The sequence below is a fragment of the Podarcis raffonei genome, chromosome W (assembly GCF_027172205.1).
Source record: "Podarcis raffonei isolate rPodRaf1 chromosome W, rPodRaf1.pri, whole genome shotgun sequence".
Classification (NCBI taxonomy): domain Eukaryota; kingdom Metazoa; phylum Chordata; class Lepidosauria; order Squamata; family Lacertidae; genus Podarcis; species Podarcis raffonei.
In genome coordinates this window covers 27,335,752-27,355,550 of record NC_070620.1, presented here as the reverse complement: position 1 = coordinate 27,355,550, position 19,799 = coordinate 27,335,752, and the positions used below count along the sequence as shown (strand labels likewise).

At 42.0% G+C, this 19,799-nt stretch overlaps 1 pseudogene; it reads left to right on the top strand.

The window, feature by feature from the left end:
• Nucleotides 1–11,889: 11,889 nt before the first annotated feature.
• LOC128406009 (magnesium transporter NIPA2-like) lies at nt 11,890–14,821 on the top strand (annotated as a pseudogene).
• The last annotated feature ends 4,978 nt before the right edge of the window (nt 14,822–19,799 follow it).

Sequence of the window (19,799 nt, the reverse complement as noted above, 5' to 3'; positions counted from 1 at the left end):
ATGTGACTCTTCCCCCCCACTGTGCTCTGGTGGGGGAACTGGTCCTGATCCTCCGCTACTCCCTTGGGAGTCCCCTCTGGTTCCTTGTTTATGGAGCGTCCCCCCTGGGACTCGCCTCGCCCTTATCATAGGCGCCCCCTCCTGGGAATCTTCTGATTCGCTGGAGAAGCTCATGGAATCTCTCGGGCCACTGTCATATTCCCCTACGCTCCCCTCTGATTCCTCTCCTCCGCTCTCTATTTGCTCTCTCCCCTGCTCTTCTGCTCCTGAGCCTCTGACAACCGTCTTTTCGCTTCCATATGCTTAGAAAGAAGACGAATAAGCTTTGATTGGGCTTATTATTTGAAATTGGTGTTTTTGGGGTTAGAATGCACATTCAGCCAAAAATCGCATAGAGAAATGTTTGTTATCAGCCCAAATTATGCATAGGTGTTTTGGTTCCATCTCAATAGAAAGAGGACGAATAAGCTTGGATTGTTCTTTCGGTGTTCATTCACCCTAACCCTAACCGTAACCGTAACCCAAACCCTAACCCTAGCAAAGCGAAGTGTAATAAGCCTAAGCAAAGCCAAACTGGTTGTTTTGGGTTCCAGCTACATAGAAAGAAGAATCTTGGATTTCCCTTATTTCAAGTCGTGTTCTCTGGTGTTAACGCACATTGACCCAGATATTGCAAAGTGTGTGTAATGAGACCAAAATAACACAACACCGTTGTCAGGGAACTGCCATCGGAGCCTAGGGTGGAGGTAAGGCTCCCTGACGATGCAGGAGAAGGAACCAGCAGGGAGAGAAAGAGAGCTTCCTTGGAGGAAGGAAATAGGAGGGACACCAGGAAGCAAGGGGAGACTGCGGAGAGAGGGCTCCGAGACTCTTCCACAGAGAGCAGCAGGGAGAGCCCAGGACCTCCGTTGGGCACGCCCACTCTGCGCAGGAGACTTCCGCGCAGAGAGGCTAGGCGGAGACTTGGAGTGAAGGAATTTTTATGTTGGAAGAAGTTCAGAAAACGCCCACTGACGGATTCTGCCAGTGACTGAGACAGTCATGGAGAAAGGGCTGTCCAGCCAGGGAAAGGTTTATCCAGGCAACGCTGTCTAGAGCTGCAGCACCCTTTATGCACAAGCAACCCCAATTCCCTTTACAGCAATCCGTTATTCCCTGACGTTGCTTTTGCACAAAGACAAGACAGGCAGCATCATGAGTCAAACCGGAGGAGCAGCGGGTGCCGGAGAGGTGGGAGCGCAAGCGCCAAATCTGGAGGAGAGAAACCAGGATTTGGAACGGCAGGTGGCTCTGTTAGCGGCGCGGCTAGATGAAAGGAGGACTCAGGATGCCCAGGGGAAGCACACCCCCATCGGAAGGAAGGTACCGGGACTGGTGCACAAGTTTGGGGGAGACCCCAGGGATTATAATGCATTCAGGACTGAGGTACAGTACGCGCTGGAACTGCAGTTTGACTCCTTTGCGGATGATGGGGAGAGGGTCGCTTATGTCATCGGGCATCTTCAAGACGCTGCCAGGGAATGGATCCGGCCATTAATGGCAACCCAGAATGCTGCCCTAAAGGACATTAGGAAGTTTTTTGGCGCCATGGACGCCGTGTTCTCAAGTGGGGTGGAGGAGAGTGTGGTTCGCCGGCAACTGATGAGTTGCAAGCAAGGGAGCCGGTCAGTTAGAGAGTACTGGCCGCGTTTTGCTATGCTTATCCATAGACTGGGGTGGGAACTGGGCTCGGAACCAGTGCAAATGTTATTCGAGGAAGGCTTATCCCCCTCAGTGAAGGACGAACTCTCCCGGGCGCCCCGCCCTCAATCGATGGATCAGCTGACCAAGGCTGTACTTGCGATTGGAGCACGCCAAGAAGCCCGCGCTTTAGAGAAGCGGGAGGGGAGAGGAGAACGTTGGCATGACAACCGCATTCCTGAAATACCGGACCAACCTTCCCAGCCAGTGGAACCAATGGAGATTGGGGGAGCACGTGCGCGCGGGGCTTCTAACTCCAGTGAAGTTCGAAAGAAGGAGGGAAGGGAAGGGAAAACAGCCAAGAAGTGTTTCCTCTGCCTACAGCCAGGACATTTTGCCAGGGTCTGCCCTCAAAGGAAAGCATGGCAAGGAATGGTGGGGGCTGCTGGCTGTGAGGAGGGGGGCGAGGAGCAGCAGGGAAAAGCCAACGCTTGGCTGCCGATCACCGGGCAGAGCAGCCAGGCCAGCAACCAGTAAAAGTGCCCAAGCCAGACCCCCCCCCCCAGCAGCCTTAGCCTTAGAGGTGGTGCTAGAACTCCCAAATGGGCACCCAATCAAGGTTAAGGCACTGCTGGATTCAGGTAGCTCCTGTAATTTTTTCAGCAAGGATTTCGCCCTGGAGCACCAGCTGTACCTCCTGCCTCTAGACTGTCCCTTACAAGTAACGACCATTGATGGCAGAGAACTCTTGGGAGGGGAGGTGACGCACCAGACTCCCCCCATGAGAATGAGGGTTTCCAGACACACAGAGACCATTGCCTTTCACGTAGCCACACTGGCAGGACCACCCATCATACTGGGAATGAGCTGGTTGGCACTACATGATGCAGTAGTGGCATGGCACCAGCGGACAGTTTCTTTTGGGTCAGCTCACTGCTTGGAACACTGCCACGGGGGGGGGGGGACCCCGAGGATGGCTGTAGCCAGGGTGGCAGGGATGGTGGTGGGGGAAAAGGGGAAGGTACCACCACAATACGCTGACCTGCAGGATGTCTTCAGCGAGAAGAAAGCGGATAAACTACCCCCCCCATAGACCCTTCGACTGTCAAATCAACCTACTCTAATTGCAATCCTTCCAAAAAAAGTAAAAAAGGAAAAAAGAAACAGAAGAGACCTTGGAACAGACAGCTCACGGAAGAACCCCGACCAGACCTAAGAGGAGGCGTGTAGTGGTGATAGGGGATTCCCTACTGAGGGGAACAGAAGCAGTGATCTGTGGGCCTGACAAGATGTCTTGGGAAGTGTGCTGTCTCCCCGGGGCGAAGATCCAAGACGTAACTGAACGACTGCAAGGAATCATAAAACCCACTGACAAATACCCCTTCCTCTTGGTTCATGTGGGAACCAATGACACTGCAAGCAATAGCCTCCAGAAGATCAAAAGAGACTACGAGGCTCTGGGCAGGAAATTGAAGCAATTAAATGCACAAATTGTCATCTCATCTGTCCTCCCAGTTGAACGACATGGCCCAGGGAGAGAGGGAAAAATAGTGGAAGTGAACAGCTGGCTTCGCAAATGGTGTAAACAGGAACGGTTTGGATTCTTAGATCACGGACTGCAGTTTCTTGAAGATGGACTTCTGGCAAGCAATGGGCTGCACCTCACAACGGTTGGGAGGAATGTTTTTGCCAAAAATCTCAGAAACTTATACTGGATGTTAGGGCCCACTACAGAGATCTTGCGGGCCTATTGAAAAGAAATAGAATTCTCTTTAGATGGGAATTCCCCCAAGGCCTATCTTTCAAATTTAAAGGAAGGAAAATAAGAATAAGGACAGTGGATGATAAAGACAAATTTTTGAACGACCACGAGGAGGATCTACAGAAGGGGGTGGAAGTTGGAGAGGAGCCAACTGCATCAGAAAAAGGAATTGGGGACATAGCAAACTTATCATTTGGACTTCCTGAACCTGGGAAAGATACACTACCGACAGAAGAAGAACAACAACTTGGTGCAGTTGGTGGAAGGAGCAAGTAACCCACTATGGCTCTGCAACTTCTAAGTTGGAATTGTAATGGACTTAATTCCCCTCGAAAGAGAAAAAGTGTTTTTCACATATTAAGAAAAGAACAACTGGATTTGATCTGTCTACAGGAAACACATGTAATGAGGCTACACAGGAAGATACTTATTAACAAGAGATTGGGACAAGAATTTATTTCATCTGATAAGGTCAAAAAAAGAGGAGTGGTGATATATGCAAAGGAGAAACTTTCACCGAAACAAATCTTTAAGGATGAACAAGGAAGATATTTGGCTATTGAAATTCAACTTCAAGGAGAGAAATTTCTGATTGTAGGGGTGTATGCACCGAACGAGGGGAAATCTGAATTTTTTAAGAAGTTGCATGAAGTTCTTCTGGACTATATGGACTATAATATAATCTTAATGGGAGATATGAATGGAGTTGTTTCCACAAATATGGACAAGGCACAAAGACAGGTAATCACCAAAGATGGTAGATTACCAAAGACTTTTTTTGAATTGACTGACAATATGGACCTGATTGACATTTGGAGAACTAAGAACCCCCTAGGGAGAGAGGGAACTTTCTTCTCTGAAGCTAAAATGACCTGGACTAGAATTGACCAAATTTGGATTACTAGAGGAATGGCACCGAAGATAAAAAAGGTAGAAATCTGCCCCAAAACTTGCTCCGACCATAATGCAGTAAAGATGGAGATGAAACAAATGACACCCGGCTCCTTTAGATGGAGGATGAATGACACCTTATTTAGAGATGAAGAAGTATACAAAAAGGCCCAAAAAACTTTGAGAGACTACTTTGAAATAAATTTGACTACTAATGTTGAAAAAATAGTAATCTGGGATGCCAGTAAAGCCGTGATGAGAGGGTTTCTGATTCAACAGAATGCAATAAAGAAGAGAAGTCGAAATGAGAAAAAGGATAAAATTCTGGAGAAAATAAAAGAAGGAGAGAAAAAACTGAGAGCAAAGCCAAAGTCACAGGAGATTCTGAAAGAAATAAAGCTACTTCAGGTACAATATATGGAATTGATGAACCAGGAAATAGAATGGAAAATTAAACAAATGAGACAGAAGACATTTGAATCAGCAAACAAATGTGGGAAACTACTGGCATGGCAATTGAAAAAAAGACAAAAACTAAATACAATTACAAATCTGGAAGTGGAAGGAAAAGACATACATAACCCAAATGAGATTAGAAATTGCTTCCAGAGATATTTTAAACAACTTTATGCACAAGGGCCACAGAACGAAATGGATATAGACCGATTTTTGAAGACAAATGGATTACAAGAAATTTCACAAGAAAGTAAACTCATGCTGAACTGTGAGATAACCGACCAGGAGATAGAAGGTGCCATTCTAAATATGCAAGTGGGCAAGTCTCCAGGACCGGACGGGTTGTCTTCCTGCTACTACAGACTATTGAAAGAGTGGCTATTGCAACCATTGAAGGAAGTTTGTAATGAAATTTTGGAGGGGAAAAGGGCACCAGAATCGTGGAAAGAGGCCTACATTACACTAATACCAAAAACAGAGACTGAAAAGACTCAACTTAGGAACTACCGTCCCATATCCCTATTAAATGTGGATTACAAAATCTTTGCTGACATTTTAGCTAAGAGATTGAAAAAAGTACTGATTGAGGAGATTCATAAGGACCAGGCGGGCTTTCTTCCGGGTAGACATCTTTCGGATAATCTAAGGAATATAATTGACATTTTGGAGAAGTTAGAAGTGAATATAAACACTAAAGTTGTTTTGATATTTGTGGACGCGGAGAAAGCCTTTGACAACATTTCTTGGAGCTTTATGAAAAAGAACCTACAGGGTATGGGGGTAGGCCATGGTTTTGAGAATGGTATTGGTGCAATATATTCAGAACAAACGGCTAAACTAATTGTAAATAATGTGGTTACAGAACAGTTTAAGATAGAAAAAGGGACACGACAGGGATGCCCAATCTCCCCTCTGCTTTTTATCTTGGTCCTGGAGGTTTTGCTGAACATGATTAGAAGGGACCAGATGGTTAAAGGTATACAGGTCGGAGCCAAACAGTTTAAATTAAGAGCGTTTGCAGATGATCTAGTTTTGACATTACAGGAGCCAGAATCTAGTACTAAAAGAGTTTTAGAATTAATTCAAGAATTTGGTCAGGTGGCAGGATTTAAATTGAATAAGTTAAAAACCAAAGTTCTTGAGAAAAACTTAACACCGATAGAGAGAGAAAAGTTCCAAAATGAAACAGGCCTGACTGTGGTTAAGAAAGTGAAATATTTGGGGATTAATATGACAGCTAAAAATGGGAATTTGTTCAAAGACAATTATGAAAAATGTTGGGCTGAAGTGAAAAAAGATTTAGAAATTTGGTCAAATTTGAAGCTTTCCTTGTTGGGTCGAATTGCAGCTATAAAGATGAATGTATTGCCTAAGATGTTGTTTTTGTTTCAAACTTTGCAAATTTTGGACAAAATGGATTGTTTCAAGAAGTGGCAGAAAGACATTTCTAAATTTGTCTGGCAGGGCAAGAAGCCTAGAATAAAATTTAAGATATTAACTGATGCAAAGGAAAGAGGTGGATTTGCCCTGCCAGACCTGAAACTTTACTATGAATCAGCAGCATTCTGCTGGTTGAAAGACTGGCTGCTTCTTGAAAACACAGACATTTTGGATCTTGAAGGTTTTAACAATGTTTTTGGGTGGCATGCATATTTGTGGTACGACAAGGTGAAAGCACACAAAGCTTTTAAAAATCATATTGTCAGGAGAGCACTGTTTAATGTTTGGACTAGATATAAAGATCTATTGGAAAATAAAACTCCAAGGTGGTTGTCACCAATGGAGGCTAAGGCTCAGAGAAAACTTAACATGGAGGCTAAATGGCCAAAATATTGGGAAATTTTGGAACTAGAAGGGGACAGATGGAAACTGCAGAGTTTTGAGAAATTGAAAGATAAAGTGCGAGATTGGCTTCATTATTACCAAATAAGGGAGGTTTATAATTTGGACAAGAAAGTTGGCTTCCAGGTGGAAAAATCTAAATTGGAAACAGAATTGCTAGAATCCAAAACTAAGACCTTGTCAAAAATGTATAACTTGCTGCTGAAATGGAATACTCAGGATGAGACGGTTAAATCTGTAATGATTAAATGGGCACAAGACGTTGGACATAATATTATGTTTGCTGACTGGGAACAGTTGTGGACCATCGGGATTAAATTTACGGCATGCAATGCCTTAAGAGAGAATATTATGAAAATGATATACAGGTGGTACATGACCCCAGTCAAGCTTGCAAAAATCTATCATTTGCCCGACAACAAATGTTGGAAATGTAAGGAAAATGAAGGTACATTCTTTCACCTTTGGTGGACGTGTCCCAGGATTAAGGCTTTCTGGGAAATGATATATAATGAATTGAAAAAGGTATTTAAATATACTTTCTTGAAGAAACCAGAGGCCTTTCTCTTGGGTATGTCTGGCCAAGTGGTGCCAAAGAAGGACAGAACTTTTTTTATGTATGCTACAACAGCAGCAAGGATACTCATCGCAAAGTATTGAAAGACGCAAGATCTACCCACTCTGGAAGAATGGCAGATGAAATTGATCGACTGTATGGGACTGGCAGAATTGACGAGCAGAATCCGTGACCAGGGAGAAGAGTCGGCTGAAGAAGATTGGAAAAAATTCAAGGACTATTTACAGAAATATTGTAAAATTTAAGAAAGCTAGATGGTGTTGGATTGAAATTGAGAGGTTTCTAGCTGCAATGATATATAAGAACATAGATGGGGGGAAAAAGGGTTTGAAAAATAAGGTAATGTTACAAGCTGTAATGCTTTAAATGAAGGATTTGCTGAACAAATAATCTTAAATGGGATACAAGAAGGAGAAGTATGAGGAGGTCTGAGAAATTTGTTATTTAAAAGTATGGTTTATGAATTTTATGCTTTTGTTTAATGTTTCTGTTTGTTTTGTTTGTTTGTTTGTTTAAAAAATTGGAAAACTTAATAAATATTCTTAAAAAAAAAAAACAGAAACAGAGAAAAGAATATAAGCGAGACTTCCCAGAATGCCAGAGAAAAGAAGCAATACTTCCCATTCCCATAAAGCCACAGTTATGTGCAATAAAAGAACTTATGTGCAGAAAGAGAACTTCCCTTCAGGGGGAGGGGGACTTGACAGAAATTGAGTGTTTTTCTTAATTTCATTGAATGAAAACTCATGTTGATAATCAGTAACCTGTGAGTGAATAATTTTTATAGCACCTATTTTATTCTCTTTATTCCCCCACTGATGACATTTAGTTGGCTTTGAACCATAACAGTGAGATAAGAATTCTAAAGCACACTGTGCTCTGAAAAACTGTACAAGCAACTGAAGGAGGAAGGTCTTAGTTGTAGTCAAACCCAGTGCAAAAAAAATTATAAGCTGGGGGCTTTGTGTCTTATCTTTTGAGCCACTGTCTAAGCTCTGCTGCTTATACTTTTTCCTCTATGGATTTTACTCACCAGATTCTACTAATTGAATCTAGCTTGTGCACTCATTGATCTGAACAAAACTGTCTACATCCTGCAGAAGTAAGCTACACCTAAAAGATTCAGATTGTCCGAGGACTTCCGGTTGAGCCCGATCCCAGCGCAAGCGGGGATTTTTCCGCTTGGAGAATCCCGGGCTTTCCGAAGGAAAAGGGGGTGCTACAGGGCGCAGTAGCCCCCCCCCAAATACTCGCTGGTGGATGTCCAGGAGTTCTGGTTGCCGCTGAGGCTGAAACGCTGACTGTCTGGCCGTCAGGTAACTCCTATTTGGAGCGAAGAGAACGGTGGGCAGGGAAGCGGGCTGAGGGGAAGCCATTGCTGCCTTCGGAAAGCGAAGCCCCGAGCTTGCAGGGAAAGTGCTCAATTCTCAAAGCATAAGAAATTCGGACCTATTTCTAACAAAATAAGGATTGATTCGGCTTAAGGAAGGATTCGGATTAAAAAGTTAAAACTACGGAGGTCAGCCTTCTTCTGAAATCAGCTCAGACGCATGACTGCAAGCAGAGCTGGAAACGGGATGTGAGTTGCCGCTAGCGACTTTGATCTCTTTCCTCCTTCTGAAACTTTTTAAAGTAACTCTATGAGAAGTAGTAGCGGAAAAATAACAAAGTTAAAAAGGGGGAAGAGGGCTGAAACTTTGAAAGTCCTTGAAGATATAAAGTACTGAACTAGAAAGAGTCTGTGAATAACTCAGGTTTCACTTTTGGAATATCTGCGCAATGGAGCTTCAGACTCCATTGTTACTATTTTTAGAGCAGCGCTTCTTGTTGGGAAGTAAAAGAAAAGAAGGCAATATTTGAATGCTATTTCGGCTGGACTCTCTTCTGTTTCTTTTTTCCTTTTTTACTTTTTTTGGAAGGATTGCAATTAGACAATTTTTAATACCATTACTATTTGGAATAGAGGAAAAATTAAGCTATAAAGTTACCAAAAACTTTTTAAATAACAAATAGAACACTTGGGACTTGGAACCCTGTGGTCAAACAGGGAATTACAATTTGTTTTTCGGTTTTGGCCTCCTTTCCTTTCTAGGTTACATTATTGGCAGCTGATTTTATAGGGGCTGATTGGATATAACAAATAATTTAGTATAATAAATTTAACTGGCCAGATATAGTATATTTAAATTGAAATTTTGGTTTTATGGAATTTATTTAAGGATTATATTCTACCCAAATTTAGAAACTGTTTAAAGTATTTTTATTTGGATTTAAAACTATTCTTATTCGAATTTGGAATTTATTTGGACTTGGAACTTTTTTAATTCCCCCCCCCCCTTACTACTCTATTCTAGGGACGCGGGTGGCGCTGTGGGTAAAAGCCTCAGCGCCTAGGGCTTGCCGATCGAAAGGTTGGCGGTTCGAATCCCCGTGGCGGGGTGCGCTCCCGCTGCTCGGTCCCAGCGCCTGCCAACCTAGCAGTTCAAAAGCACCCCCGGGTGCAAGTAGATAAATAGGGACCGCTTACCAGCGGGAAGGTAAACGGCGTTCCGTGTGCTGCGCTGGCTCGCCAGATGCAGCTTCGTCATGCTGGCCACGTGACCCGGAAGTGTCTCTGGACAGCGCTGGCCCCCGGCCTCTTGAGTGAGATGGGCGCACAACCCCAGAGTCTGGCAAGACTGGCCCGTACGGGCAGGGGTACCTTTACCTTTACCTTTACTCTATTCTATTTTTTCAACTTTTTTATTCCCTTTAAAGGTGACAGAAGAAGAAGAGGAAGAGGAAGAGGAAGAGGAAGAGGAAGAGGAAGAAGAAGAAGAAGAAGAAGAAGAAGAAGAAGAAGAAGAAGAAGAAGAAGAAGAAGGGAAAGCAAAAGGATTATACATGAACGGTGTGGTGTCAATGGAAATGGATAGACTAAGAGCAGCAGGGTTTAGTAAAGAAGGGAAACTACCAAAGACATTTTTTTCGATGATAAAAAACTGCAATTTAATTGATATATGGAGATTGAGACACCCACTGGAAAAACAATTTACATTCTATTCAGACCCAAATCAGTCAATGTCAAGAATTGATCAAATATGGGTCTCAAACGAATTAACTCCAAGAATCAGGCAAATAGAAATTCAACCGAGAGTAATTTCAGACCATAATCCAATAAAACTTGAATTACAAAGTTATGAAGAAAGAACGTTTAGATGGAGAATGAACGATTATCTCCTAGATGACCAAAAAATTGTTGAGAAAGCCCAAAAGAATTTGATGGATTATTTTGTAAACAATTCTAATAAAGACACGAAAATGAATACAGTATGGGATGCCAGCAAGGCGGTTATGAGAGGATTTTTCATCCAGCAGAATTCAATTAAAAATAAAAGCAGAGAAAAAGGAAAGAAGGAAATCTTAAGACAAATAATGGACAATGAACAAAAATTAGTTAAGAAACCGAATAATGAGAAAGCAAAACAGAATATAAAGGCTCTGCAAACCCAATTTGCGATGATAATCAACAAAGAAGTAGAATGGAACATAAAAAGAATGAGACAAAGGAACTTCGAATGGGCTAACAAATCAGGTAAATGGCTGGCATGGCAAATCAAAAAAAGAAAAGAACAGAATACAATCAACAAAATCATCGTGGAGGGAGAAGAAATAGACAGTCCAAAAGGTATTAAAAAAGGATTCCTGGATTTTTATAGACATCTATATAAAAGAACGGAGAAGAACAACATGAGAAAGATAGAAAGATATTTAAATGAAAAGAAGGTGCAGAAGATCCCGACAGAATAAAAAGATAGGCTGAACGCCCCAATACAAATTGATGAAATAAAAGAGACTATAAAAGAACTCAAAAAAGGGAAAGCTCCGGGACCAGATGGATTTACAGCAAGTTACTATAAAGAAATGAAACACATCCTGTCAATACCTTTGAAAGAAGTTATGGATAATATTCTTAAGGAAAGAGAAATCCCAGAAACATGGAAATAATTATTTATTACCTTTATTCCAAAACAAGACTCTGATTTGACGCAAGTTAATAACTATAGGCCTATTTCATTACTAAATACAGATTACAAAATCTTTGCAAGTATTTTAGCGAGGAGGATTAAAAAAATATTACAAGAAGTTATTCATAAGGATCAAGCGGGTTTCCTACCTGGCAGACAGATGAAAGATAATGTAAGGAATATAATCAATATTTTGGAATATCTGACTGCCAGGAATGAGAAACAAGCTATGCTAATATTTGTGGATGCAGAAAAGGCCTTTGACAACATATCCTGGGATTTTATGTTAAAAAATTTAGAACATATGGAGGTGGGGAAGGAATTCCTCAATGGAATAAAGGCAATATATACTGAACAGAAAGTTAATTGTTAACAACGTGATTACGGAAGAAATAGGGATAACCAAGGGTACACGACAAGGGTGTCCACTTTCGCCACTGTTATTCATCATGGTCCTGGAAGTCTTTCTAAAATCTATAAGGGAAAATGAGGTAATAAAAGGGGTTGCAGTAGGCCGGAATGAATATAAGGTTAAAGCCTTTGCTGATGATCTGGTTCTAACGGTGGAAGAACCTTTGGAAAGTGTTAAAAACATACTTATAGAGGTGGAAAGATTTGGTCAAGTGGCAGGATTTATATTGAACAAGAAAAAGACTAAAATAATTGCTAAGAACATGGATCAAGATACGATAGGAACAATGCAACAACAAATAGGTATAGAAGTGGTGAAGAAGGTGAAATATCTGGGTATTTGGATAACCCCAAAGAATATTGATTTGTATCAGAATAATTATATACCAGTGTGGAATGGAATAAAGAAAGATCTGGAGGTGTGGGGACGAATGAAGTTATCGCTGTGGGGAAGGATTTCATCAATAAAGATGAGCGTACTGCCAAAATTGTTATTTTTGTTTCAGACAATTCCAATAATCAAAGGGACTGTGACCTTTAAAGAATGGCAAAGAGTAATTTCAAGGTATATCTGGCAGGGTAAGAAGCCAAGAATTCAATTTAAGTTACTAACAGATGCTAAAGAAAGAGGAGGCTTCGCCCTGCCAGACCTGAAATTATATTATGAAGCTTCATGTCTCTGTTGGTTAAAGGAATGGGTAAAATTAGAAAATACAGAGTTGTTAGATATAGAAGGATTTGATAACAGATTTGGGTGGCACGCATATTTATGGTTTGAAAAGAAGAAAATCCATAAAGGTTTTGAGAACCACATTTTCCGAAGATCGTTGATAGAAATATGGGATAGGTATAAAAGCCTACTCGAACCAAAAACTCCGCACTGGTTATCTCCATTAGAGGTTAGTAAAGGTAAAGGTACCCCTGCCCGTACGGGCCAGTCTTGCCAGACTCTAGGGTTGTGCGCTCATCTCACTCTAGAGGCCGGGAGCCAGCGCTGTCCGCAGACACTTCCGGGTCACGTGGCCAGCGTGACAAGCTGCATCTGGCGAGCCAGCGCAGCACACGGAACGCCGTTTACCTTCCCGCTGGTAAGCGGTCCCTATTTATCTACTTGCACCTGAAGGTGCTTTCGAACTGCTAGGTTGGCAGGCGCTGGGACCGAGCAACGGGAGCGCACCCCGCCGCGGGGATTCGAACCTCCGACCTTTCGATCAGCAAGTCCTAGGTGCTGAGGCTTTAACCCACAGCACCACCCGCGTCCCTCCATTAGAGGTTATGAGTGTTTAAAAAAATCAATATGAGAAGGAATTGGATTACATATGGAAATCTGATTGTTAAGGAAGGGGGGAAATGGAAAATGAAACCCTATGAAGAAGTAACAGAGTATGTATATGATTGGTTGCATTATTTTCAAATAAACGAAATGTTCAAAAAGGATCTTAAGGAATATGGATATATAAAGATTCAAAATTTCAAACAGAAATAATAAATAATGAATATAAAATTTTATCTAAAATGTATAAGATATTGTTGGAATGGCATACAAAAGATGAAGAAGTTAAATCTGTTATGATACAATGGGCCAGAGATTTTGGATATAATATACAATTTAAAGATTGGATTAAACTATGGAATGAAAATATTAAATTTACCGCATGTACTGCGTTAAAGGAAAATGTTATGAAAATGATTTACAGATGGTATATTACACCAGTAAAACTTGCAAAAATGTATAAAACATGTAAGAAATGTTGGAAATGTAAAGAAAAGGATGGCACTTTTTACCATATGTGGTGGGAATGTAAGAAAGTGAAGAGCTTCTGGGAATTGATATATAATGAATTGAAAAAAATGTTGAAATATACATTTGTTAAGAAACCAGAGGCCTTTCTTCTAGGAATTATAGGAAATGAAATAAATAGAAAGGATTGTAAACTTTTGCAGTATGCAGTAACAGCGGCAAGAATATTACTGGCCCAGAAATGGAAACAGGAATAAGTACCAACATTGGAGGAGTGGAGAATGAAGCTGATGGACTACGCAGAACTTGATAAAATGACAGGGAAGATCAGATATCTACGAGATCAAAAGTTCATTGAGGACTGGGGAAAGCTAGTGGAGTATTGGGGATGTATAACTGATAATGAAATAACATTAGCGGCATTTAAAGAAGCTCTGTAAAAACCTAAGAAATATTGTAAGAAAGAAAAACAGGTGTGGAAGGGTATGTTAAAAGGCAATAGAAAATTCAGGAAATGTGTAATTAAAAAGTTTAATTCGAATGATTGTCAGAGAGGCTGAAGGAAGTCCAAAAATGAGAAAATTTGTTAAGTTGCAATGTATATGTATTTTTCTTGATGAAAATTAATAAAAAATATTTAAAATAAAAAAAAAGATTCAGATTGTCCTTAACAATTTCTCCTCTATCCTCCTCCACAGGATTTATAGCGTTTGCTGTGTGCATGCTGATGAGTTCAGCTCTTCTCATCTTTGTGGCTGGGCCTCGCTATGGACAATACAATGTCTTAGTATATGTTTTGATCTGCTCTGCCATTGGTTCGCTCTCTGTCTCGTCTGCAAAAGGCTTGGGTATTGCCCTGAAAGAACTGTTTGATGGGAAGCCTGTCTGGAAGGAACCATTGAGCTATTTGCTTTTTATTTGCCTTGTGATCTCCATCAGCATCCAGATCAACTACCTGAACAAGGCCTTGGATATCTTCAACACATCTGTAGTCACCCCCATCTATTACGTCCTCTTCACCACAGCAGTTATGACTTGCTCGGCCATTCTGTTCAAGGAGTGGCAGCATCTGGTTCTGATGCACATCACTGGCACCATCAATGGCTTCCTCACCACTGACCTTGGCATCTTCCTACTGCATGCTTTCAGAGACATCCCCTTCACTGCCGACCTGCTGCCTCTTATCCTGAAGGATAACCAAACAAATGTGCAAGCAGCTTCTTGGAGAAAGGGGGGCAAGTAGCAGTCCTGTCTTCACCAGCCCCTTTTGGATTCTGAGGATACCCACAAAGAGGGGACAAAGAAAGCAGAGGAGCAATATGGCCAAAGTTTATGAAAGCTTGCACATTATACATAGCCTTTTGGCTTAAAAAAAGATATATCCCAATCCATTTTTAAGCTGTTCTAAAGAGCTTCTTAAGACTGCTGCTGTTTTCCACTAGACAAGAATCAGATTCTAAATAAGCAACACTGAACTATTTGAAATGCTTTTATGTGCAAGTCCTTTCACTGGTAACATACTTGAACCAAATTAGAGACCCAATCAGGTCAAGCTAGAGCTCAGCAAGTGGCAGCCCTAGAGCTGAACTTGCTGTCTCCTGCATTCCCTCCCATGCAGCTAGAAGTGATGTGGAGGACAAGAAAGAAAACCAGGGACAAAAATCTGTGCACGCAAGGGTTTTTTGGACCAGCCTCTACACAAAAAACGAGTTTCAAATGTAATGGGTGATGTGGCTTTGGTAAGGAGGGTGTGAATTGCTCAGGGAGTGTTGCAAAATAAGCAGAAGCAACGTAAGCAGAAGCAAAATACTTCAGTCAGAGGCAGGAATGCACAGCAGAATTCCTCTTTCTCTTGTAATCTGCTGAAGGTAACTCAAATCTCGGGGAATGGGAGAAGTAGAGAAATACAGGTGAAACTCGGAAAATTAGAATATCATGGAAAATCAACACAGACTGTGGAAACTTCACACTGGACTTCAAGCATCTGGCATTGTGTTCCTCCCCTTTATTCCTCCAGACTCTGGGTCCTTGGTTTCCAAATGAGATGCAAAAGCTGCTCTCATCAGAAAAGAGATTTGGGGAGCCATGTCATCAGCTGCTGTTGGTCCACTGTGCTTCATTAAGTCCAGGGTCAACGCAGCCGTCTACCAGGAGATTTTGGAGCACTTTATGCTTCCTTCCGCAGAATGGGGATGCTGACTTCATTTTCCAGCAAGACTTGGCACCTGCCCACACTGCCAAAAGTACCAAAACCTGGTTCAATGCCCATGGGATTACTGTGCTTGATTGGCCAGCAAACTCACCTGACCTGAACCCCATAGAGAATCTGTGGGGCATTTCCAAGAGAAAGATGAGAGACATGAGACCGAGCAATGCGAAAGAGCTGAAGGCTGCTATTGAAGCATCCTGGTCTTCCATAACACCTCAGCAGTGCCACAGGCTGATAGCATCCATGCCACGCCACATTGAGGCAGTAATTGATGCAAAAGGGGCCCAAACCAAGTACTGAGTACATGTGCATGCTTCTACTTCTCAGAGGTCCAATATTGCTCTATTTGCAGTCCTTGTTTTGCTGATTTCATTTAATATTCTAATTTTCTGAGATTATTACTTTGGGGTTTTCACCAGCTGTACACCATGATCATCACAATTATAACAAATAAAGGCTTGACATATCTCGCTTTGCATGTCATGTGTCTGTCTCATATATTAGTTTCACCTTTTAAGTTGAACTACTGAAATAAATGAACTTTTCCATGATATTCTAATTTTCCGAGTTTCACCTGAAGATCAGCACAGGAAGATCGACCTGAAAACCATTTTTGCTTCCCAAACTGGCCAAATGTTTTCTCTGCAAGGAGGGAGCGGGTCAGGGAGCCTTCCCATTGTCTCAGGAATTGAGGAATCAGCATTTTAATGGGTGACAATCAGGAAAGGCTATCAGAAAACCTGGCAGACAAGAAAAACAACATTCAAATTTCTGTTTTAGATGACTTTTCTGTGATGTAGGTATGCGGGGGGGGTCCTTGGGTTACACCCTTTCTGTGATGTATGTATGATGTATGGAGGGGTGGTCTTGAGCTCCAGGGCAGGGAATTTAAAATTTCTATATAAGGGCAGGCACACCTTTGTTCTGGGTTCCTCTTCCTTTCCTGCTTGTGAGGGGAGCACCCTGTTGTAACAGATCAATAAAGATCAGGTTTACTAGCTGCTTTGCTTCTCAATATTCTCTGGTTGGCCTCTGTTATTTTCTCCTACCAATAGGGAACCTACATAAGGACTCTGTATGGGCTGTTGGACACCCCATAAGGGGAAAAGGGCACATTTTGTTTACAACAGATGGCAACGCACGAAGGGACATTTGGTTGCCTGGATTCTGGGAGCGAGGAAGGACTGGTGATCCAGCGCACACCAGGCAGTTTGCCAGGATGAATAACCAGTCCTCCAGCGATCCCAGGGTCTGGAAATAACTGGAGGTCAAATGGGGTTAACCAGAGGAAGCAAAGCTCAGTCAGACCGGCCTTAAACAACCAGTCAAGAGATCCCAGGATCGCCAGAACAGTGAATGCGGAAGTGAGTATAAGTAGGAAACACGGGTAGTGGGTTGGGATACTGTAACCACAGCAACCTATAATTCTCTAAATCTTCCTTCCTTCCCTTCCTCTAAACCCTGAACCCCTTTCCCTTCCAGACCTTTCGGAGTTTGTCCAGGTCCTCCCCCTTCAGAGCTTGTCCAGCTTTCCCCCTTTTGGGACCCTTCGGAGTTTGCCCAGGTCCTTTCCCCCTTTTCAGAGATTGTCCAGGTTTCCCCCTTTCGGAGATTGTCCAGGTTTTCCCCCTTTCGGAGATTGTCCAGGTTTCCCCCTTTTGGAGATTGTCCAGTTTTTCCTAGGTTCCCCTTTCAGAGATTGTCAGTCTTAGAAAATGGGTGCACCCCTGTCAAAAGAGACAAGTCCTCAGACTCCCAGCAAGAAGGAAGCCCAATTGGCGCTTACTTCCTGCCTGGACTCTGACAGACCCCTTCAGTTTGTGTTTAAGAAACATTTTGCCTGTGTTTAAATTGACCTTAGGTAACATCCAGCAATTGCCTATCTTAAATGTGCCATCTAAAATAAATAAATAAATAAATAAATAAATTGAAAGCTTGCTTCAAAATTTTAATCTAAGGAAGCCATGTTGGGCCTTATCAATCTTAAACAAGACAAATATGAGAATGAGGTGTGCAAATGTTTGTTATTTGAGAGAGGCTCCAAAGGAGAGTCTTCCTCCAAGTGGTAGAAAGAAAAGAGAAAGAAAAGAAAAAATAAATCCTGTGTATGTGCTTACCTGTGTTCTGAGAGGGGGATTGCCCCCTCCTTCCCTAGACAACTAAAGAAGAAAGAAATTTTTAACTCTGAGTTTATGAGAGAGCTAGTTTCATTAAGCATTAGGTAGGTCTCCTTTTGAGAGAAAAGTGTTGTTCTGAGAAAGTATTATGACTATATGACTATCAATAGATTTTATTGCATTAGCCGTGTGGCCATAGCATGATATACATAGAAATAACAACATAAAATGGGGGTGGGGCGGTAAAGGTAGATATTGTCCTGGGCAAATACTTAAAGGGGAAAAAAAAGATAACAGAAGCAACAGGGGATTTAAAACATCAAGTGACCGATAGTACAAAAACAAAAAGACAAAAAACTGCTGAGGCTGGAGGAGGATCGTTAAAGGGGTCCTTCAGCTCCTCAGATTTGTCCTGGCTCCATTGTCCTTGTACAGTAAAGCTACTTGGAACTTCGTTCGATTGTGCAGCGTATCGACTGCAGCTGTGGTGTTAAAGAAGAAGTTAGTGCCGCTTACCTCTTCATCACACTGAGCAGGAAGTTAGCTGTCATCTCGGTAATCCAACAATCAGAATCCTGCAAAAAAAGGGACACTATCCAGGGCTGGATTGGGAGATGAAGCTTGTTCATGAGAGGAGTTAAAAACCGAGATCTTTCATCTGTCCAGTTGGGACAGAAGAGCATTACATGTTCCATAGTCTCCAGAGCCGTGTCATTACAGGTGCATGTTCTGTTTGCGATGGGGACTCTGGAATAACGACCCGACAGAACTGCTGTAGGAAAACAGTTGAGACGGGCACAGGTAAAGGCCCTTCGTTTAGCCTCCGAAGAAATTGTGAAGCAGTATAGAGGGATTCCTTCAGGGGGAGGAATAGCTAGGGCTAGGCCTGAACACGGCCCTCTTGCATCGGCAGCTGTGTTAGAGAAGTCAAGTTGCTGTAGCTTCTTTTTAATTGAAGGTAGGGCCGCCGGACTGATACACTCTAATTTAAGAACAGTTTTGCAATTCAGATTGAAAAGAGAGCGGAGTTTGAGGTTAATTGTAGTTTTCCAAGGGGAATTATGAATATCTCTTAGGATCAGATTGGAAAAACCACCTCTAATTCGAGCATCCGATGCTAGTAGGTGGGAGCTATATGACTATGAAAATATGGTGTTCCTTCTAAGAAGAATGTTATTAAAGGTAGAAGCTTCCATAGCCAGCAACTGTCTATCTGAGTCCAGTTTTAACTTTGATTCGGTTGGACGGAAGGGTTATTGTAAGGCTCCTGATATCAGTCTCTGTAAGATCAGCCAGGATTTCCTGGCCTCTTTTCTTGAAAAATGCCCCCCCCCCCGTTTCAGTCTCTTTCAGTCTCTCCCCCCCCCTTACTTCTGTGCCAGGTGAATTTACTCCCGAGTAAGCTTCCTTTAACAAGGAAACTGCAAAGGGTGGGCAGGCAATCTTTGCTAAAGGTACCCCGCATCTCACTTTCCTAAAATAGGCTTACTATTCCTATGCAAGTTCAGGAAAAAATGTTCACTTTTGTATTCCTTTTAAATCAAATCTATGGCTGTTTTATTATTTGTGAGTGGTTATATCAACTCTTGAATTAACCCTATTCTTTATAAAAGACTCTCTCCCTATCTAATCTTAGGAAAACTGTTCACTTGTATCTTTCTTTAAAGATCATTTCTCTAGGAACTTGCACTCTTTAGTCTAAGGAAGTAAACTCTCACTCAAACTATCTTAAGATCTGCTAAAAAGGTTCTGTATAAAGTTGGGTACTTTTATTTTCCTTTTCCTTAGTACATGTGTGTGCTTGCATGATAGAGGCATGGCTTGTGTTTCCTTCCCCAGTTGTGTCTGTGTGCATAAGTATGTGTGTCTCTCTCTGGTAGTACAAATCTTGCTATGAACCCTGTATTTTAGAGGGTTGGACTAGGTGACCCCAGGGTCCCTTCCAACTCTCCCAGTTTTATGGCTGTGTGTAAGGCAATGTGTCTGCAAGCATTGGAGGGTAATTTTTAAATTCTGGTGTATGGTGATGGGTTGAAGTTCAGCCCAGCTTTGCTTTTTGGTACAGAAAGATGGAAAGATTGGTTTTTAGAGTTTAGAATAAAGTTT